Here is a 23,613-nt window from a genome sequence, read left to right as displayed (position 1 = left end):
TAATTTTCATAGCAAAGATAGTGCTTTTAGTATTTCGTAAACCTCCCCTTGACTGTCAACGGTGGCATGCCTTCCCTGTGCACGCTCCCATAGCTTGGAATGCCCCCCCCCGGACATCAGACTCTCACACCCAATGGTTGTCTTCAAGAAGAAGCTGAAAACCAATTTATGGATTTAACAGATTCATCTAGGAGCACTGACAAGGGCCCATCTGGCTGGTGTGTACTCTATGAATGTTGTCTCCTTATCTGTTAGTCCTTTGTTATCTAGCTTACAATATCAAGTTACTTTTCAAAGTGGTGTATTGATCACTGCCAGCTGAAGATGTCCTTGCAAAGAACTACCACTACCGTATTGTTCATGAATCTAGAGAATTAACAAAACTACACCACTTTGTGGTAGTTCAGATTATTTTAATTACTTTGAAACCATCACATTTCTTCTACACCGTACTGACCTTCCATAATACAAACAAGGGTATTTCTAAGATGTGATCCTCGTTTTAATGACAGATGTACTCTTGTGGAAACTACATTGTCATGGCAATGATCTCATCACACACTCTCATTTGTAATAATTTCCCCCCTTCAATAAAATGCAGCATAGTACTAAGAATATAATTAAAAATCAGGGAAAAAATCACTTGATTTAGCCACCATAACCGAGGCTTGTCACTGAAATCTTTGCTCTGAACTGGCTTTGATGGATGCCTTCACAATGTATTTTTCCTCTAGCTTACACATGTGCTCAGTCGAAGCATTCATTTGTACACTTCTAAAATGCCACATTACAAATGTGAACAAATGGTTTCCTGTTGATAGTAGAAATTATTAGGATTGAAGTTATTAGAGAGAATTGGACACTTCACTATGAAACTATAGTTGAGATCATCAATCAATCATAATCAATCAAACAAGCTTTTTTCGGCTTTTGCAAAAAACCATGGGGTATATTATCAAGAACGGCGTTAAAATTTTAGCCGGTACAGCGGTAGAAAACTGCTGCTGATCGCGGCGATAATGGGCTTGATAATATGCCCTGGAGAATTCCAATAGAAGCCCATGTTCACACCAGAACATGGACTTCTATTGGAATTCTCAAGGGCATATTATCAAGCCCATTGTCGCCACTTTAGGGGCAGTTTTCTGCCGCTAAACCGGCGATAATTTTCGCTCTTGATAATATGCCCCATAAAGGTTAAAATATGCTATGCTATGCTATGCTATGGGCACTTATAATGCGCGCAGCTGCTCCAGCAAAGGAGCGTCCCGGCGCAAGACAAGGTAGAACGCAACACCGCTAAAAAGAAAAGACAGAGGAGAGGAGCAGCTGCGGGGCAGAATTAAAATAGGAAAGTTTTAATGGCCTTACGAAACAACAGGTGATCCTCCAACAAACGGATCTCTACCGGAAGGAAATTCCAGATAGCTGCAGCTCTCACTCGAAAAGATCGGCCCCCAGCTCGGCAAAGCTTGAACCGGGGGACCACAGCGAGAGCCTGGCCCAAGGATCTGAGAGAGCGTGTCGGAACATACAAAGATAAGAGATTGGTGAGGATCTGGGGGGCAGAACCTTTCAGGATTTGGAAGGCCAGACATAAGACCTTGAAATGGATTCTCATCTTGACCGGCAGCCAGTGCAAGGATCGTAAGGTGTTAGAGACGGGACAGAACCTGGGCAGGCAAACTATCGCTCTGGCTGCAGCATTTTGGACGCGCTGCAGGCGAGTGATTTCTGCCTGGTTGGCCCCCACCAGGAGAGAACTGGCATAGTCAAGTCGGGACATCACCGTCGCCTGAATCACCAGCTGCCTGGTCGGGGCATCAAAGAATTTGAGGACAGGTCTTAAGCCCCGAAGAACACCAAAGTAGCAAGCCGCAGTTCTCTTTGTGTGGCCAGCAAAGTTGAGAGTAGGGTCCAGCCAGACTCCCAGGTTTCTTAATTCCGACACCGGAGTCGGAGACGGCCCCAGTTCAGAAGGCCACCACCTGTCCCCCCAGAGTTCCGCTCTCTTACCGACAATCATGATTTCAGTCTTCTTTGCGTTAAGTTGGAGACAATTGGCAGTCATCCAGCTGGCCACTGCCCTCAGTCCACTCTGAAACCTAGGGGCATCCCGCTCCGCATCCCCACTGATGGTAACCGCTAGCTGAGTGTCGTCGGCATATGAGACCATAGTCATGCCCCACTGCTTGACGACATCAGCCAGCGGTCTCACGTATAGATTGAATAACGTGGGATTCAGCGAGGATCCCTGCGGAACCCCCATGGCCAGAGGATGGAATTTGGACTGGTGAGGTGGGATGGCCACGCAAAAAGAGCGATTGTCTAGAAAGGAGTGGAACCACTGCAGAGCAAGCCCACCGATGCCAATCTCCTCCAAGCGGTGCAGCAGAATGCGGTGAGAGACGGTGTCAAAGGCGGCGCTGAGGTCTAATAATACAAGCACCGCCGTCTGACCCACATCCAACACTGCACGCAAATGCTCCACCATGGCGAGAAGGGCTGTCTCCGTGCTGTGCCCAGCACAGACGCCGTTCTGCGTGGGGTCCAAGACATTGGCCCGAGCAAGATGGTCTGAGAGGGCCAGATTAACGTGGGCCTCCGCAACTTTCGCCGGCCAAGGAAGCAATGAAATAGGGCGGTAGCTCTCAGGTTTTAATGGGTACAACGAAGGCTTCTTCAGGATTGGAGAAACCACCGCCTGCTTCCATTTGGTTGGAACCAAGCCGGAGGCCAGCGAGAGGGTAATCAGGGAACATACCGTAGAGCGTCCCAGAAAAGACTGGTCTCTAAAAAGGGCAGGTCTCAACGGATCCGAAGGAGAGCCGGACTTAATTTGCTGGGCCAATTTGTTGAACCCATCAGGTAGTAACAGGGGAAAAGAATGCAGAATGGTATGGCCTTGAGTGCAATCTAGAGCTCCCAGAGAAGACCCAACACTAGGGAAGGCCTGATAGATAACCTGGACTTTCTCCAGAAAAAAAGATGCCAGGGCCTCGCAATGGGAGATGGTACAGGCTGCCGGGGAAGAGGTCCTTTTCGCCAAGAGGTCTTTAAGGACTTTAAAGATGGTTTTGGACGGGTTCGGACTGTTGCGGAATTCCGAGGAATAGAACGCCGCGCGAGCTCTGCAGATGGCTCGATGGTAGAGCTTAACGGAAGCAAGATACGCAGCTTTCTTATCGATCTCATAGGACTTCCGCCATGCTCTTTCCGCCCGTCTGCAAGTACCTTTTAGAGCACGTAAGGCACTGTCATACCAGGGACTCGACTCTCTAGAGCTCAATTTGCTCAAAGTAATAGGGATCAGAGAGTCAAGCGCCCTGGAGATCCACCGGCAGAAATGATCGTAGCCCGTTTCCACGTTGTCTAGAGGGCCTAACGGCTCTTCCACCAGGATACGGTGCAGGTCCTCCAACCTGAGTTTATTCCAGTGCCGCCTAGGAACCAGTCTGGCAGGTGGAATAGAAGGAGTCTCAGGCAGAGGGTACCGGATGGACACAAGGAAATGATCCGTCCACCCCAGTGGGGAAATGGTCAAAACGTTAGCTTCAGCTAGATTTGTAAAAAAAGGGTCCAGAGTGTGACCCCCTACATGGGTAGGCTGGGATACTTGTTGAAATAGCTGAAGGGCCTCTAGATCAGCTAGAATGCTGCTAACGGCCGGGATGTTCTGGTTGTCGAAGTGAAGATTCAGATCTCCCAAGATGGAAAAATTGGCACAGCCCACAGCTAACGCGCTGACGGCGTCTGGGAAAGCTTCTCTGAACACTACATCGCTACCCGGAGGTCGGTAGACAACCATCCCAGAGAGCGAAAACTGGGGGCTGATTGAGATCTTAAAAGAAGCACTTTCACAGCCAGCGATGTTGAGACCATTCCAATTACAGGTAAAACTGGACCTGACTATGAGAGCAATACCACCGCCTCTAGTAGGCCGGTTCAAAGTGTAGATGGAGTACTCAGGGGGACAGGCCAAGTTGATAATGGCCACATCCGCCTCCTGAAGCCAGGTTTCCGTGATGGCAAATATATCGGGAGACTCGTCCATGATGAGGTCATAGATGGCTTGATGGTGTTTCACCAGGGACCTTTCATTCAGATTCAACACCTGAAGCGTACGCGCGGAGCAGTTGCTCCGAGGGACAGATGTGATATCCCTCTGGCGAGAGGGCACGGGGGAATCAAGCAACCATCTCTTGCAGGCACAATGGTAGGGGCCGCATAGAGGATGGATTGGTGCCCGGTCACACCTCGGGACGGTCTGCCCAATAGACCAGAGGGTCTCTCTAGAGTAGGTGAGCATCGCTATACCAGGAAAGGAGCTTACCAAAGAAAAGCCCGCTGCGCCCCGCGCGTCCTTAGCGCGGACGGGCGCAGACGGGCAGGACTCAGGCAGGACTCCGGCACAGCGAAGGCACGCCCGCTGCGCAGGTCCGCTGCGCGGAGGAGCGAGCTATAAATAGCAGTCCCTCTGGACATCCGGAGCGCTAGACCGCTCACTATTGGTGTTCCTGGTATTGATACCACTCCAAGATGGTGCCCGTTCTTACCCCACCACCCAGAACCGGGAACCGGACCCGCGAAATGCGGTGGGTGCCAATTAACGTGCAGGTAAGAGGGTCCTAAATGCTGGCAGCTAAAAGCAGGGGTTAAGAAACATAAAGCAAATGAAATAAGAAAAAAGGAGCGTTTAAAAGAGAAGCGCGATAACAAAGCACCACGCGTTTGTGCAGTCTTCAGTGTCTCATCAAGGGCTATTCCCCCGGATGCTCGCCTTAAATAGGAGTCCCTCTGGACATCCGGAGCGCTAGACCGCTCACTATTGGTGTTCCTGGTATTGACACCACTCCAAGATGGCGCCCGTTCTTACCCTACCACCCAGAACCGGGAACCGGACCCGCGAAATGCGGTGGGTGCCAATTAACGTGCAGGTAAGAGGGTCCTAAATGCTGGCAGCTAAGAGCAGGGGTTAAGAAACATAAAGCAAATGAAATAGGAAAAAAGGAGCGTTTAAAAGAGAAGCGCGATAACAAAGCGCCACGCGTTTGTGCAGTCTTCAGTGTCTCATCAAGGGCTATTCCCCCGGATGCTCGCCCTACATAGGAGTCCCTCTGGACATCCGGAGCGCTAGACCTCTCACTATTGGTGTTCCTGGTATTGACACCACTCCAAGATGACGCCCGTTCTTACCCCACCACCCAGAACCGGGAACCGGACCCGCGAAATGCGGTGGGTGCCAATTAACGTGCAGGTAAGAGGGTCCTAAATGCTGGCAGCTAAAAGCAGGGGTTAAGAAACATAAAGCAAATGAAATAAGAAAAAAGGAGCGTTTAAAAGAGAAGCGCGATAACAAAGCGCCACGCGTTTGTGCAGTCTTCAGTGTCTCATCAACTCAACTCTCAACTATGCAGTAAATGTGCAACATTAAACGGTAAACAGTCAAAATATCTAATTTTAAATAGCGAGATGGCAAAATATCGAGTTTTAAATATTGAGAGGACATAATATCGAATTTCAAAAATATAGTGGTGCAGAGTATCGAAATGCATGTTAGAAATATTGTTTTATATAATATCGAAGTTAATAGTATCGACAGTCATAATATCGTTGTTAAAAATATCAACACTTTTTTTAGTGTTTTAAGTGTTAGAATATGTGTTAAAAGTATATATTATTTTTATAATATTTGTTGGAATTTTTTAAAAGTAATGACTTATATGTTAAATTACTTTTGCATATATTAGTTCTGTAGCGGGTTGTGGGTTTATAGGGGAATAAGGTAGGAAGTAATTTAATTATAATATAGTAATTACGAATTTTTTTGAATTAATTAAAATTATATGTTAATTAATTTTTGCATAATTTTATTCCATAGCAGGTTGTGGGTTTATAGGGGAATACGGTAAGAAGTAATTTTATTCGAATTAAATAAATAATTAAATAATATGTTTGTATTTAATAATTTATATTGTTTATTGTGTCAATAATTAATTATGAACTATTTATGAATGTATTATTATTCATTAATATTTCTTTTTTAATTATGTTACTTGTGTTAAAAAAGTTATTATTAGTTAATAATTTGATAATAATTATTAATAATTAATGTATTAATATGTGGGTTGAGAGTTGAAAGGGGAGTAGAGGGGGACGGTATTACATTTTCATTTAAAAAAAGTATATTTTTATAGAATATTTATTTAAAGTTATTTTATAGTGTTAATTGTGTGAATTAGTTTATATTTGATGGTTATTTATGTTATTGTTAATTGTCATTAGTTAATAAATTAATTGACAATTAATGATGTTAATCTATTAATATATTACAATATTGGTGGTGATGTTTATAGGAGAATATGGTGGGAGGTAAATACATTTTTTTTAAATTAATTAATTGTTAATTAATGTTAATTATATTGCAGGAGTGGGAGAAATAAATGAATCCCCTACGCTTTACCTACTTTTATACTTGGTGGAGTGGGAATAGTAAATTATTTCCACCCGCTATCCAACACTTTCCCTACTGTTGCACACGCTTGAGTGGGAATAGTAATTTTTACCCACCCGCTATCCTACACTTTCCCTACTGTTGCACACGGTGGAGTGGGAATAGTAATTTTTACCCTACCGCTATCCAACAATTTCCCTACTGTTACACTTGGTGGAGTGGGAATATTAAGTTTTACCCAATCGCTATCCAACACTTTCCCAACTGTTACACTTGGTAGAGTGGGAATAGTAAATTATTCCCACCCACTATCCAACACTTTCCCTACTGTTGCACTCGCTGGAGTGGGAATAGTAATTTTTACCCACCCACTATCCAACTCTTTCCCTACTGTTGCACTTGGTGGAGTGAGAATAGTTATTTTTACCCTCCCGCTATCCAACACTTTCCCTACTGTGACACTTGGTGGAGTGGGAATAGTAAATTATTCTCACCCGCTATCCAACACTTTTCCTACTGTTGCACTCCCTCGAGTGGGAATAGTAATTTTTATCCACCCGCTATCCAACAATTTCCCTACTGTTGCACTCGGTGGTGTGGGAATAGTAATTTCTACCCTCCCGCTATCCAACAGTTTCCCTACTGTTACACTTGGTGGAGTGGGAATAGTAAATGTTTCCTACACGCTATCCAACACTTTCCCTACTGTTGCATTTGCTGAAGTGGGAATAGTAATTTTTACCCACCTGCTATCCAACTCTTTACCTACTGTTGTACTCCCTCGAGTAGGAATAGTAATTTTACCCACCCGCTAACCAACACTTTCCCTACTGTTACACTTGTTGGAGTGGGAATAGTAATTTCATCCCGTACGCAAAGCAATGTTTTCCCTACTGTTATAATTAATGTAGTGTGAAAAATTATTAATATGTGTATATATATATATATTCACTGAAAAAACCATAGGTTATAGACCATATATAGTTAGGAATTAGCATTTAAAAAACCTTATTTTACTCACACAAAACCATTGAAATTCCATATATAGTTAGTTGCACTAACTATATATCGCGCACCCGCAATCCACTGCTGATGATGTCACATATTACATCATTCATGACATGGTCAGTGACATCACTGATGACATCACTGATGACATCTCAAATGACATCACTGATGATATCTCATTTGACATCAATGGTCACATCAATGATGATATCATTAATGTGACAATACAATGCATCTCCTCACACTTTAATATAACCTCTGTTACACCCAGTGTTAAATACAGAGTATAATTTTTGAAACCATTGACACACCAATACTAGTTACTACATACGCACTCACTGATTCCTACGTCTACACACACATTCACTCATTCACCCATACAATCATTCATACATACAATCACTCATCTTTACAACACTATCATATGCACTCATACACCTATACAGACACTCACACTCTGCCACTCATCCATGGAGTTACTCACACACCTAGTCAGTCCTGTAAAGAATCAATCACACTTCCATTTTCTAATCTACACAGTTAAACATAGAGTACCTTACATTTTCAAACATATACTAACACATACTTACTCTCTTATAGAATCACTGATACAAGTACACATTGATCTGCACAGAGTCACACACCTCCCAGCCAGCCATACACACACTCAGTCTCCCATACAAATACTTGTGCAACCAATCAATAACCCATATAGCTACTTATATAGCTACTGATCAACACATGCAGCAGCTTGCACAACAACAGACATACTGATGCACACTTTCAGACAGTTTAGTCACTAACCCGTGCATTTAGTAAGACGCATTTAATCACTCACTCATACAGTCAATCACGCACCTACTAAAACCTTCATTCAGACACTTATACATCCACTCATTCTTCAATATGTAAAACATATTTAAACTTTACAGAAACACATAATCACTGGATGTTGTCATCAGTGATGTCATTTGAGATGTCATCAGTGATGTCATCAGTGATGTCACTGACCATGTCATGAATGATGTAATATGTGACATCATCAGCAGTGGATTGCGGGTGCGCGATATATAGTTAGTGCAACTAACTATATATGGAATTTCAATGGTTTTGTGTGAGTAAAATAAGGTTTTTTAAATGCTAATTCCTAACTATATATGGTCTATAACCTATGGTTTTTTCAGTGAATTTTCAAGGTTTTGTAAATGCTAATTCCTAACTATATATAATCTATAACCTATGGTTTTTTCAGTGAATTTCAATGGTTTTTTAATAGCAAATATCTGTAGCTGTAAAATGTATTCTTCTTTAAATCCCAAAATATATTTTATATGTTTATTAATAACTTTTTTTTTTTAAATTTTTTTTTCTTCGTTCCCACTTCGCGAATCGGGAAGCTTCCCGTTAGCTGACCTTGATGCCGCGAAATAGACCGCGAGCCAGTAAACGTTTCTTTACCGCAACTGCCGCGTTAGAAAACAACATCGTGACGCCTCCCGTCCGCATGACGTTTCGCGTTGTCGCGTGATACGTCATATGACGTACTACGTTAGCGAACTGGTACGCTTACCGAGTCGCAAAGCACAGGTTTCTGGAAGCAAACCGGAAGGCCCTGCAAAGCGTGTAACATAAACACAGCAGGTCATGTGACTTGGTAATAACACTTTTCATTGGTTCATTTCACTTTTGGTTTCCTAATGATGTAAGACTAGGTCATATAATCTAAAATGAACACTTTTCATTGGTTGAGAACTATTGTTTTTCCCAAATGATGAAAATCCCTCTTTCTTTCCTCACTCTGACTTTCATCATTGTGAGAGAAAGACCCTTTGTTACCAGTGAGCAATGGCTTCTTTAGTAGCTTCAGCTGGTGCTTCCCCACCACCTCCACCACATCCAAGGAAGAGTGGACCGATGTGTGAATGTGTTCACTGTATACAACAACTTTGACACTTACAGAAGCCTCACCTTCTCCATGCCTCCTACACAGTTCTACATGTACATCATAAATGCAAACAGAACAGAATTAATTATACATGTTAAATGGTTTATTTTTGCTGTTCTCAGAATGTATCAAATTTCACTAAAAACAGTGACTTGAAGGTATTCATCATATAACAGCGGGGGAAAAAAAACACAATCAAAATGATTGTGTTTAAAAAACCCATACAACATAACAAATCAGAATTCAGAACTCCTTAATCAATCAATCAATCAATCAGGTCATTTGTAGAGCGCACTACTCACCCGTAGGGTCTCAAGGCGCTGGGAGGGGGGGGGTGCCGCTACTGCTCGAACAGCCAGGTCTTGAGCTTCTTCCTGAAGGAGAGGTGGTCTTGGGTCAGGCGCAGATTGGTCGGAAGTGAGTTCCAGGTCTTGGCGGCCAGGTAGGAGAAGGATCTTCCTCCTGTTGTCGCTCTTCGGATGCGGGGGACGGCGGCGAGGGCGTGGTTGGTTGATCTGAGGAGGCGCTTGGGAGTGTAGAAGTTGATCCGGTTGTTCAGGTAGCTCGGGCCTTGGTCGTGTAGGGCTTTGTGTGCGTGGGTGAGGAGCCGGAAGGTGATTCTCTTGTTGACCGGGAGCCAGTGCAGATCTCTCAGGTGTCCGGAGATGTGGCTGCGTCGGGGGATGTCGAGGATGAGTCTCGCCGAGGCGTTCTGGATCCGCTGGAGTCTCTTCTGGAGTTTGGCAGTGGTTCCGGCGTAGAGGGCGTTGCCGTAGTCCAGTCGGCTGGTGACGAGGGCTTGGGTGACCGTCTTCCTCGTCTCGGTGGGGATCCACCGGAAGATCTTACGTAGCATGCGCAGGATGTTGAAGCATGACGAGGAGACGGCGTTGACTTGTCTGGTCATGGCGAGGGAGGAGTCCAGGATGAAGCCCAGGTTGCGTGCGTGGTCCGTCGGTTTGGGTGCGGTGCCCAGGGCGGGGGGCCACCAGGAGTCGTCCCAGGCGGAGGGCGTGGAGCCCAGGATGAGGACCTCCGTCTTGTCTGAGTTCAGTTTCAGGCGGCTGGTCGTCATCCATTCGGCTACGTCTCTCATCCCTTCGTGCAGGTTGGCTCTGGCGGTGGCGGGGTCGTTGGTCAGGGAGAGGATCAGCTGGGTGTCGTCGGCGTAGGAGATGATGTTCAGGTTGTGTTGGCGTGCGATGGCCGCGAGGGGGCTCATGTAGACGTTGAAGAGGGTTGGGCTCAGCGAGGATCCTTGGGGTACGCCGCAGATGACTTTGGTGGCCTCTGACTTGTATGGTGGTAGGCGGACTCTTTGTGTTCTTCCGTCGAGGAAGGAGGTGATCCATTCCAGTGCCTTCTCCTGGATTCCGATGTTGCTGAGGCGCTGTACTAGGGTGCGGTGGCAGACAGTGTCGAAAGCCGCGGAGAGGTCCAGGAGGATGAGGGCCGCTGTTTCTCCGTTGTCCATCAGAGTTCGAAGGTCGTCGGTGGCGGCGATGAGGGCGGTCTCGGTGCTGTGGTTCGCTCGGAAGCCGGACTGTGAGGGGTCGAGGGATCCATTCATCTCGAGGAAGGCGGCCAGCTGTTTGTTGACGGTCTTCTCGATGACTTTGGCCGGGAACGGGAGGAGCGAGATGGGACGGTAGTTCTTGAGGTCGGTGGGGTCTGCTGTGGGTTTCTTGAGGAGAGCGCTGAGTTCGGCGTGCTTCCAGCTCTCAGGGAAGGTGGCGGAGTCGAAGGAGGTGTTGATGATGTCCCGCAGGTGGGGTGCGAGGACAGCGTCGGCCTTGTTGAAGACGTGGTGAGGGCAGGGGTCAGTCGGAGATCCGGAATGGATGGAGTTCATGGTGCGGATGGTGTCTTCGGTGCTGATCGGGGTCCAGGTGCGGAGGGTGGTGGATGGTGGCGTCGTTGCGGTTGTGGCTTGCGTTGGTTGGTTGTTGAAGCTGTTGTGTATGTCCGTGATCTTGTTGTGGAAGTAGGACGCGAGGGAGTTGCAGAGGTCTTGCGACGGGGTGATGTCGTTGTTTCCGGCGTTGGGGTTGGAGAGCTCTTTCACGATGTTGAAAAGTTCCTTGCAGTTGTGTGCGTTGTTGTCCAGCCGGTCCTTGTATGCATTTTTCTTGGTGGCGCGGATCAGTTGGTGGTGTTTCCGGGTGGCGAGCTTGAGGGTGGTCATGTTGTCCGTCGTTGGTTCCCTTCTCCAGGCTTTCTCGAGGGCTCGACAGTTCTTCTTGGAGCACTTGAGATCGTCGGTGAACCATGGTGTTTTCCTGCTGCAGGATCTGCTGGGCGGGGTCCTTAGAGGGGCGAGTTCGTCCGCGCAGTTGCTGATCCACTTCGTGAGGTTGTCGGCGGCCTGGCTGGGGTTCGCTGAGTTGGCGGGAGGGTGCTGGCTCAGGGAGGCGGTGAGCTGGTCGGCTGTGATCTTGTTCCAGCTTCTTCGAGCAACCTGTTGCTGGAGGTGGTGGATCGTCGTTCTTCTGAAGGTGAAGTGGACGCAGCTGTGGTCCGTCCAGTGGAGTCCTGTTGCGTGGCTGAAGGTGACGTCTTTGCTGGATGAGAAGACGGCGTCGAGTGTGTGTCCGGCGAGGTGGGTGGGGGTGGTCACCAGTTGCTTGAGTCCGAGGTTGTCGAGGTTGTCGAGCAGGGTGATGGTGTTGCGGTCGTTGTTGTTCTCCAGGTGGAAGTTGAGGTCCCCCAGGAGGATGTAGTCGGCGGAGGGGAGAGCGTGCGGGCTGACGAAGTCGGCGATGTCCTCGCAGAATCGTGTGCGCGGTCCCGGGGGTCGGTAGATCAGGGTGCCTCTGAGGGTGGTCTTCGGGTTGGTGTGGATCTGGAAGTGCAGGTGTTCAGCAGTGGTGAGGGTGTCGTCGGTGTTGGTCGTGATGCGGATGGTGTCTCTGTGGATGATGGCGATGCCTCCTCCGGTCTGGTTGTCGCGGTCCCTCCGGGTGATCTTGTAGCCCTCTGGGATGGCGATGGCGATGTCTGGGGCTGAGGAGGCGTTCATCCAGGTCTCGGTGATGAAGGCAACGTCGGGGGCGGTTGTGTCGAGCAGGTTCCAGAGTTCTACGGCGTGTCTGTGGATGGAGCGGGTGTTGAGCAGGATGCACTTGAGGTGGGTGCTGCTGGAGTTCGGTTTGTCGGGTGCAGGGAAGGTCCGGATGCAGGTGAACTTGCAGGCGAGGCAGCTGAAGGGTCCGTGGGTGTGCTTCGGGGCGGCTCGGTGACATCCTGGGATGTGGCCGGTGTTGAGTGCGGTGAGGTCGGCGGCGCTGTAGGTTCGTCGGGTCGGCTTCCGTCGGTGGGGGCCAGGGGTCCTGGCGCTGGTCGCGATCCGGTCGCGGACGGGCGCAGACGGGCTTACCTTTGGCGCGCCTTCGGCGCACAATCGGCGCGCCCGCTGCGCGTCAACGCTGCGCGTTCGCACGGTCGCCATATAAGGCGAAGTGCGCGGGTGGGCGGGGCAGCTGGGAGGCGGGAGCGGGGAGGGAACAAAAGAGAAAGGGGGCGGGGCAACTGGCGGTGGCGGGAAGCGGGGAGGGAGAGCGGCGAGGGCGGCGGGAAAAAGGGTACACAACAAGCAAAATACTACTACTGGCACAGATGGGGGGGGTACAGAACGAAGACAGGGGGAGAGGGGACGTTAGGACAGAAAAGAGAAAGTCACGAAAAAACAAGCACAAATTGCGGGAAAAAAACCGGCTCAGAGTACGGCAAAAACAAGTACAAACTAATGGTACAACAAGCACAAATTACGGCAAAAACAAGCACAGGCTTCTGGAAAACAAACAAGCACCGATTCCGGCAAGACAGCAGAACCAGCGCGCAAGGGAGATGCAAGGCGGCCGCTAGACCGGCGGCGAGGCAGTCAGGCACAGAGGGGCACACGCAGCAGCTGGTGGCCGTGCGGCGCGGGGGTGTCCCACACTTACTTTCCATGACGGCCAAGGATGTCCTATGAACAGCTTACACTCTGTTGTGCTGTTATTACTTTCAACCCGCCACTTTCTGAAAGAAAACCTCCATCGTTTTCAAAAACATGTTACATACAATAAATGACTTCTTGCTCTCTACCACAAGTTTCCACAAGGCCAAATCTTGTCAAAGCCATTTATAACTCTTGGATTTCTTGTAAGCCAATCCCGTCTTTTCGCATTTCCGCAACTTTCAGAATTAAAATGTTGAAGATCATTTACACAATCCTGGACTAGTAATATCTTCCCCTTCTTGCCCAATCATGTTCTATATTTCCTATCACACTGATACTGCTTACTATGAAGCAGACTTACACTACCTTTATGACTAGTACAATTATTTAATTCTCTACATCACTTTTAATCACAAAGCAATGTAAAACAGTAGACAGCATTGCAGACTTACATTCCCTCTACTCCATGTTTTGATTGGCTGCTTCAATTAGCTTATAAAAAGAAATAGTTTTTCTGAACTCATTCAAAGTGCACGTATTTCTCAATGACGTCCAGTGTTATGGTAAAAAGTTATGTCTCTGTACTACACTTATCCTCAAGGCCAAATAGTGTAGGAGCCATGAGAACTTCTTGAAATTCCTCAGAGCACATCCCGAGATTCTTTCCCTAAAATTTTGGTTTTAAAAACACCAGGTAAGAGATTTTAAGGTCATATGGCAATTTTTTTTTTTAAATTAAAACAGAATCATTGCAGAATGACCAGCCATTTCTACACTTTAAATAAGCTGTATAATGTCCTGATGTTATTGAAGGACCATCATGATATATAATTGCTACAGTTACAAAAGTCCTTCCTGATATTGACAACTGTGAAGCCACAAAATTTTTAATTAAAGTTGTCAATTTTGTTCCATCAGGCCTACATCGTTGGAACATTAAAATGACATACTGGCCATATGTTCGTATAAATAATGTGGACATCATTTCAGATTTACATTGGCTACACTCCATGTTGTGATCAGCTGCTTTTACTAGCTTATTAAAAGAGACTGATTTACTGTCTGGCAAAGTTAAATATATAAATCTTTCTGAGTCTACACTAGTAGTACTTGATACCCTACAGTTCTCGCAGTCATGCTGCCATTGATAAGAAAGCCCAAACAGGTGATCTACATCTACACCTTCATCATGCAATACATCAAGCATATACATTAAAAACTCCTGACAATCTTGCTGACTATTTTGAGAGAATTGTGTTTGGCCTGAACATCTGTCTAACAGATTTCGAATTTCAGACACACTTTCTATGTTTGTTCTATCAGTGCTACATTTCTCTAACACAGAATTTAACAAACTGCAAAATCTTTGATCAGAATTGACCACAATCTCTTCTTTTACATTTTCTAGAGAAAACAAAACATTAACCACTACATTAGCATAGCAGTTGACACCAGAACTGTTTTCAAATTGAAAACCAACAACATCTTCAACAGAATCCTTTTTGTATCTGCTTATAATTTCAGGTTCATCGACTTTTCGTCTTTTTGCTACAACCTCCCCAGTATTGGTCACATTTCTTCGTTTCCGGCCTACCACACGTTTCTCAAACAAAGGATACTGAGGCAAATGTGGCGCATACTCTCTTCTCAACCTATTGTATTCCTTAACACAATCTAGATCCGCACAAATGTTTGTGACATCACACTCAATCAAGTACAATCCCGATAAAGTCCTAACTCGTGACAATGCCACATATGCCATACCCTCCTTGAACACAGAACTGCCAATATTCACCAATGCACAGTCTACACTTAAACCTTGCGATTTATGGATTGTCACCGCATATGCCAAGCAAACAGGAAACTGCTTACGACGAACATATAAGTCTTTTACAAGCAAAAATCTAGCAGAACAACGAGCAATTAGCTGTACTTCCTCAATGCCATCAAATTTAATTTTTAAAAATTCAATTCCATCTCTATTTCTGTATTTCACAAAATCAACAACATTACCCATTGATCCATTTACCAGACCTCTTTCAACATGTAAATTCCTTCTTAAAATTATACGGCAGTTCAAGCACACATTCAGAGTCTTTTCAAAACCCGCAGTTTTAGATATACTCTTCTCTAATGAATCCAATTTTGTTTTCAGATTCTCAGACAAAATAATTGTTGATCCCATATGCTCTACTCTGTCAATAGCTTCCAGTTTCACAATCTCTTGCTTTTCTAAATGCAACATTTTGTTGTTGAATTTGGCACATTCTGCAAGAGTTGGCATCAAACATATTCCAGATTTTTTCTCAGTAACTTTCTGAAAAATATTCTCAGGCACAACATCTTCGTCTGGATATAAATTTGTCAGTAATCGTGCATGTAAAGCTTCTTTCCCATGCTCGGTCACTTTTCCAATTCTAACATCTTGTAGAATAGTCTTGTAAACTTCATCCTTTGCCTGACGCATATTTTCATGCAGTTCAGCATAATTGAAGTTTAACCATATATTGACGTTGCCAATGCTCCCTAAGCACTTCCTGGTATCTTCATGCGTGAGCATTTTGAACACAGGTTGCCCTTTCACTGGTGTCAGCTGCAGAAGATCTCCGAAAACAATGATGTGTTTGCCACCAAATAACACATCATACTCTGTTTTGAGAACTTCTTGCATTCTCAAATGCACAAAGGCAAGCATGACATTGGAAACCATGCTTACTTCGTCAATGATAAGAAGTTTCATTTTCCTCAAGACTCTTGAAACTTCAAAACAAGCATCTCCAGATAGCTTGTGATATTCTAATTTGTTGTCATGCTCCACTGGCAGCATCAGTAAACAATGTAAAGTAATCCCTTTAATGTTATGTGCTGCCAGTCCAGTTGGAGCGGTGACAACACAAGACAGCGATGACTCTGTCCTTTCCTGCAAATAACATGAAATTGCTTTAATAAGGAAACTTTTTCCAGTTCCCGCTTCTCCACTCACGTACAGTCGGACAGGCTTCAACGACGTACATGAGCACTCTTTCTTGTCATGACTTAATCCATGATCAATTTGCATGGTAAGTTCGTCATATATTTTCCTCTGCTCAACGTTGAGTTGTCTTTCCAACTCTTCTAAGTTAACCGTATCCTCCTGAGCATGTGCCATGGCTCTTTCCACTTCATTCATAGCAGTGGCAGCTTCATTTTCGATAAGAGGTCCTCCTATTGGATCCTGACTCAATGAAGCAGAACTCTGACTGTCCTGAGAACTGTCTCTGGCAATCTCGGCTGCAATCGTTGCTTCCTGCTCAATTTCCACATTCAACATTTCTACATATTTGGGAAAAGCAGGACATTCTATGGTCTCCTTGGCAGCATTGAATGAGTCTTCGTAACAAAGGAAATCTCCAAGCAGTTCCTCTTCTGCACGCCAAGGCTTAAAAAGTTGCAAAAGTGCTAAATAGAAAAACTCCTTTTTTTCAGGAGATTCGCCACTCAATTTTCGATGGTTTATCAAGTGGCATTTTCTTTGCTTGACCAGACATCCCTCACTTCCTATTACAGCATACACTCCTTTCTCAGTATCTTCTTTGATGTTCCTCTTGAATATGTAATTTTGCAGAACCTCATACAGACAAACATTCTCGAGGTGACTGCTTCGATTTGGATAATATGTATCCAACATGTTGCTCTTCAAAATGTCGGTACTGTTTGGCTCCTTTTCCGCCAAATACTCAATTTCCCGCACATGTTTCAGAACTCGATTACGCGTTGCAGCAAGACCAACACTCGCCCAAACGATACTCCTGGACTTGGCATAGAGACTTGCTGAAGACAACCGGTCAGAACATTCGTAAGCTCCGATTTCTCGATGCGACAACATCTTCAGACTGAAACTGTACAACTTCTTGCTGAGGCTCTTTTCATGGGAAATGTCCTCCCACATATCCTTCAATTCTGTCTTCTCTTTTTTGGTGATGTAAGATGTCACATACCGAGCCACAGCCATACAGTTATCAGCCACAAACTGTATATCCATGTTAGCATTCCACATGGACAAAATCACTGGGTTGTAGTCGTTGATGTACTTAGACTCTTCGTTCCTCTTCAAATTGTATGTGTTTTTAGGTGATTTCTTCATCACATTATGTCGCAGCGAAGACATCAAACTGTTCACTCTTCCTTTAGAAATCACCGATCGTGGAAAGCCGAAACGACATTTGGTGTAGAACTTGTCTTTGTTCCGGAATTTACGACGACAGTACTTTCCACATCGATGGCTTTGGAAACGTAGAACTTTTTCTCTTAGGCTTTTTTTCTCCTTTGCGTTTGGAACAGCACACGTAGAATACTGTTCTATGAAACTCATCACTGAGTCGTCTGCATCCGTTCCAAATTTAGGTGCATCCTTGATCCACAGCAACATATGTATATGAGGAGCACCTCTTGCTTGGTACTCCTTCCTCCAGAAGAAATCCAACACCTCTCCAAGAGGTGGATTCTTCTTATTCATGATGAAAGACATCATACCTTCAAATCTATGATTGAAGTACCTACATACATTGACTGGATCCAAAGAGCACAGTTCTCCGGGTGTCTTGAATTCGATGTTTTCTACGTTAGCATTTGCCTCTCGTAGAAATTCAAGTAAGTCTTCCCAGCCATACTCAGCACAGCTCAAAGTGAGGAACCATGTGGGAGTTCCTAAGTTCCTCAGCATACATTTTAAATCACCATGACGACGGTACCAGTACTCATTAGTACCACGCTGACACGCCATGAGATTAATCAGGTGAGAATCCAAAATACTGTCTTGGACATTGACTTTATCCATAAAGTCACTTGCCGAGATGTTTTGCATGTGTATACCACTTTTCAAGATGTGGTTCACTGCATATGACAGTCCAGACAGATCGCTTTCAAACAGGAGATGAAACAAATAAGGAATGCATTGTCGAAACCTAGGATCTCCTGCATACAATCGCAAAGTCCGGTATTCAGAAGCAGGAATTTGATGAGGTCGCTCATCATATCTTCCTCCCTGACCTGTTGGAAAAAGCTGTGGGAAACACCGAGCTTCCAAACTTTCCTCCCAAACACTAATGGGACTCCCTTTCGCTTGTTTCATTTGAAACAACTCAATAGCATTCCCCATGACTTCCTTGGAATGCAAAGGATGAACACTATAATGTTCATATATTTCTTCACTAGTACAGGGTTCTACTTTCTCAATTTGACCAGCACACAAATCGCTATCCTCTTCCTCACTTACTTCCTCTTCTGCAACATATACATTTTTATAGTATTTATTATTTTTTTTCAAATACAATGTTGCCCTTTTGACTTTCCTAACATCTACTAAATCTTGCCATATTTTCTTATTCTTTGTCGGAACCCCATTAACTAAGATAACAAGAGGTTCCTCTTCCACTTTTTCTACTCCAATTGTGTTAATGTTTTTCTTCAAATCTAGAGGCAAATAAACAACTCTTCCCTTTAATCCTCTCTGTAAATCTGATGGAGGCAATTTCCCTGTCTTTGGCTCCATTCTTACAATAGCCTGAAAGGGATGGATACTTTGAATCAAAATAGATTCATAAGTATTTAAATCCTTCAATTCAGAAGGAATCTCAACCAATTCCAGATTATTATGAACTGCTCTAGCAGGCATCTGGTTTTGATTTAATTTGTTACAACAATAAGTACACACACGTTGATCCAATCCCAAATCAAAACAATTTTCTACCATCAAGTATGTTGTAAAATCCTTCCATTCACTATTATTTTCCCTTTCACTTTTTCCATATAAATCCACTAACTTAGTCTGATTCTTATAATAAGTGCGTCGACAACACACACAAGTGAAATTTGGCCTCTCACTTGATTTCACCTCAAACATCGCAATTTCCCTCTGGAAATTATCTGTACTGGAAACCTGTACACTATCTTCCACATTACTCTCTTCTTCTTGGTCAATTTCAACATTCTCCTCTTTACTTCCAAAGTAACAAAAGTCAATTTCTTCACATATATTCTTCACATCTATTTCAGAACCATGCAAAAGAGCAGCGCATAATTGTTTAAGCATAATTGCTGGACTCTTAGCATAATACAACATTCTAACTAATTTCCTCACTTTATTATGATGCACTGCTAGCATCCTGAAATGATGAAAAACACTCTGGCATACTCTCCTGGAAAGACAAGCCAGTGAATGACCATGCAAACCTATCACTTCTCTCACTCTGCAAGGATCTAATTCTTGCAACAACTTCATTTTCTGCTTCAAACTTTTCTTATTAAATGACCGTATAAAATCACAAAGCAAATTGATGGAATCCTGTCGTACACTGCAAATACTACTACACTTCCAGGTGTACACAGGACCCTTAGGACGTCTCCCTAAAACCTCATTACCTAACACCTCTTCTATCTCTGTTCTCACAACTTTTTCTTTTTCAACTGGACAACCATCTTTCACTTCATAAGCTCGACCACTGGTGTCAACTGCATGCACCAAATCATTATCCTGGAAATAACTCTCCTCATTAAAAAATGCCTCAGAGCTTGAACTATGCATCCATTCTCCAGAAAAAACTTCACAAAAATTACTACGATTAACTATTCTCTTCCATCTACTATTTCTTTTGAAATCATAAATTACCTTGTTTAGCTTCCTAATTCTATTGATTGTCAAAATAAATAACTTACGTTTAATTTCAAATGCCTGATCAATAACTTTCTCAACTATTTTTTTTCTCTTATAAAAAAACACTTTCTGTTGACCTTTCTTAATATTTTTTAACAAATTCCCAATTATCCTGTTGCGGAACATTCGTTTACGAATATCCCTAAACTGTTGTTTCCTTCTACTTTCATGCATAGAGTTATCTCTTACTCTAGCAGTAACATTTCTCATTGGCCTTTCCTTACCATTTGAATTGTTTCTCCTTTTCTGGACTGAAACATTTTCTGTAGTAATATTTTTTTTACTACACATATTTCTTATGACTGTTTTTGGACTCTTACCCGGTGCTTTCTTGGTGACTTGACAAATCTTTTTGTTAGAGGACTGCTGCATTATTCCATGGTCCTGCTGTCTTTGACGTTTTGCAGCCTTTCTCACTCTTTCTTTGCTAGGCATCCTAAAATCTTGAAATAATCTGCAGTTGAATCTGTGGTAAAATATAATAAAAAATGTTATTAACCCCTTTAGAGCTTGTAAATAAACCTCCCCAGTGCTGCGCTGTCCATTGGAACTAGTGCTGAATGGACGTCCAACGGTCGTGCGCAGCACTGGGGAGGTAGTGGCCGTGACGACCGTTGGCCGACGGCAGCAATTAAGGGGTTAACCACTATTACCCAACAGTAAATTAATAACAGTCATCAAAAACTTAACACACTACTTAAGTATATAATATACTGAAGCCTATCTCCAATGTTGCAGAGTAAGAGACAAATCTCAGAGATTATAATAGTAAAAATAGGTAATATATTACCTACTGGCGATATATATATATAGTTAGGATTTTTTTCCTATGGGATTTTTGAAAATTCTATGTCGAATAACTTTGGCGTTTGAGGACAGAATTGGCTGAAATTTTCAGGAAAATGGAACATATTGTTTCTGAGCAGCACCTGAAAATTTGGGGGGGTTTTGTCAAGGGGGGGCCGAGAAAAAAGGGGGGTCCCAAAACGTGTTTTTCCCATGCAATTTTCCATAGGGCGGTTGGCCTCACTTTTAGCCTGAACGGCTGAATGGATTTACACCAAACTTGGCGCAATTGTAGGGACTGGTAGCCCGATGTGCCTTTGCTATGTCTCAAGATATAGGCTCCAGTGGTTTTTACGAAAATTAACTTTGAAAAATATATATTGGGCTACATTGGGCTATATATATGTTGGAGCCCAAATGTAGCCCAATGTAGCCCAATGTAGCCCAATGTAGCCCAAAGATGGCCACCAGAGACAAAAAAAAACAAATGTAGCCCAAATATCAGCCAGATGTAGCCCAACTATAGCCCAATGACAGAATGTCCCAGAGTGTTCTAAAGAACAACTAGAGTGCTAACAGTCCTACTTATTGCAAAGGTATGGCACTCCTGAAGCCATCTTGATTGGAATAAAGTGGTAACTCTTAAAACATTTAATTTAAAAAGGAACAAAATGAGGGGGTTCATTTTGCCATAGAAAGTATGATTAGCGAATATATGACGAAATCCCGCATACCATCAGTCCGCAAAAAAAATCCCGCATGTACTATTAGGCCGCAAATTAAAATAACAAAAACTTTTAGAACGAATATGCCTTTAGCATACACTAAACAACTAAACTACCCTAAACCCTAAAACACTACCCCCAGCATGACCCTACACTACACAAACAGTACAACACTACCCTAAACCCTAAAACACTACCCCCAGCATGACCCTACACTACACACACACTACAACACTACCCTAAACCCTAAAACACTACCCCCAGCATGACCCTACACTACGCAAACACTACAACACTACCCAAAACCCTAAAACACTACACCCCAGCATGACCCTACACTACGCAAACACTACAACACTACCCTAAACCCTAAAACACTACCCCCAGCATGACCCTACACTACGCAAACACTACAACACAACCCTAAACCCTAAAACACTACCCCCAGCATGACCCTACACTACGCAAACACTACAACACAACCCTAAACCCTAAAACACTACCCCCAGCATGACCCTACACTACGCAAACACTACAACACTACCCTAAACCCTAAAACACTACCCCCAGCATGACCCTACACTACGCAAACACTACAACACTACCCAAAACCCTAAAACACTACACCCCAGCATGACCCTACACTACGCAAACACTACAACACTACCCTAAACCCTAAAACACTACCCCCAGCATGACCCTACACTACGCAAACACTACAACACTACCCTAAACCCTAAAACACTACCCCCAGCATGACCCTACACTACGCAAACACTACAACACTACCCTAAACCCTAAAACACTACCCCCAGCATGACCCTACACTACGCAAACACTACAACACTACCCAAAACCCTAAAACACTACCCCCAGCATGACCCTACACTACGCAAACACTACAACACTACCCAAAACCCTAAAACACTACCCCCCAGCCCAATGTAGCCCAAAGATGGCCACCAGAGACAAAAAAAAACAAATGTTGCCCAAATATCAGCCAGATGTAGCCCAACTATAGCCCAATGACAGAATGTCCCAGAGTGTTCTAAAGAACAACTAGAGTGCTAACAGTCCTACTTATTGCAAAGGTATGGCACACCTGAAGCCATCTTGATTGGAATAAAGTGGTAACTCTTAAAACATTTAATTTAAAAAGGAACAAAATGAGGGGGTTCATTTTGCCATAGAAAGTATGATTAGCGAATATATGACGAAATCCCGCATACCATCAGTCCGCAAAAAAAATCCCGCATGTACTATTAGGCCGCAAATTAAAATAACAAAAACTTTTAGAACGAATATGCCTTTAGCATACACTAAACAACTAAACTACCCTAAACCCTAAAACACTACCCCCAGCATGACCCTACACTACACAAACAGTACAACACTACCCTAAACCCTAAAACACTACCCCCAGCATGACCCTACACTACACACACACTACAACACTACCCAAAACCCTAAAACACTACACCCCAGCATGACCCTACACTACGCAAACACTACAACACTACCCTAAACCCTAAAACACTACCCCCAGCATGACCCTACACTACACAAACACTACAACACAACCCTAAACCCTAAAACACTACCCCCAGCATGACCCTACACTACGCAAACACTACAACACAACCCTAAACCCTAAAACACTATCCCCAGCATGACCCTACACTACGCAAACACTACAACACTACCCTAAACCCTAAAACACTACCCCCAGCATGACCCTACACTACGCAAACACTACAACACTACCCAAAACCCTAAAACACTACACCCCAGCATGACCCTACACTACGCAAACACTACAACACTACCCTAAACCCTAAAACACTACCCCCAGCATGACCCTACACTACGCAAACACTACAACACTACCCTAAACCCTAAAACACTACCCCCAGCATGACCCTACACTACGCAAACACTACAACACTACCCTAAACCCTAAAACACTACCCCCAGCATGACCCTACACTACGCAAACACTACAACACTACCCTAAACCCTAAAACACTACCCCCAGCATGACCCTACACTACGCAAACACTACAA

This window comes from Lissotriton helveticus, chromosome 11 (assembly GCF_964261635.1).
Source record: "Lissotriton helveticus chromosome 11, aLisHel1.1, whole genome shotgun sequence".
NCBI classification, from domain to species: domain Eukaryota; kingdom Metazoa; phylum Chordata; class Amphibia; order Caudata; family Salamandridae; genus Lissotriton; species Lissotriton helveticus.
Note: the sequence above shows the minus strand (reverse complement) of the source record.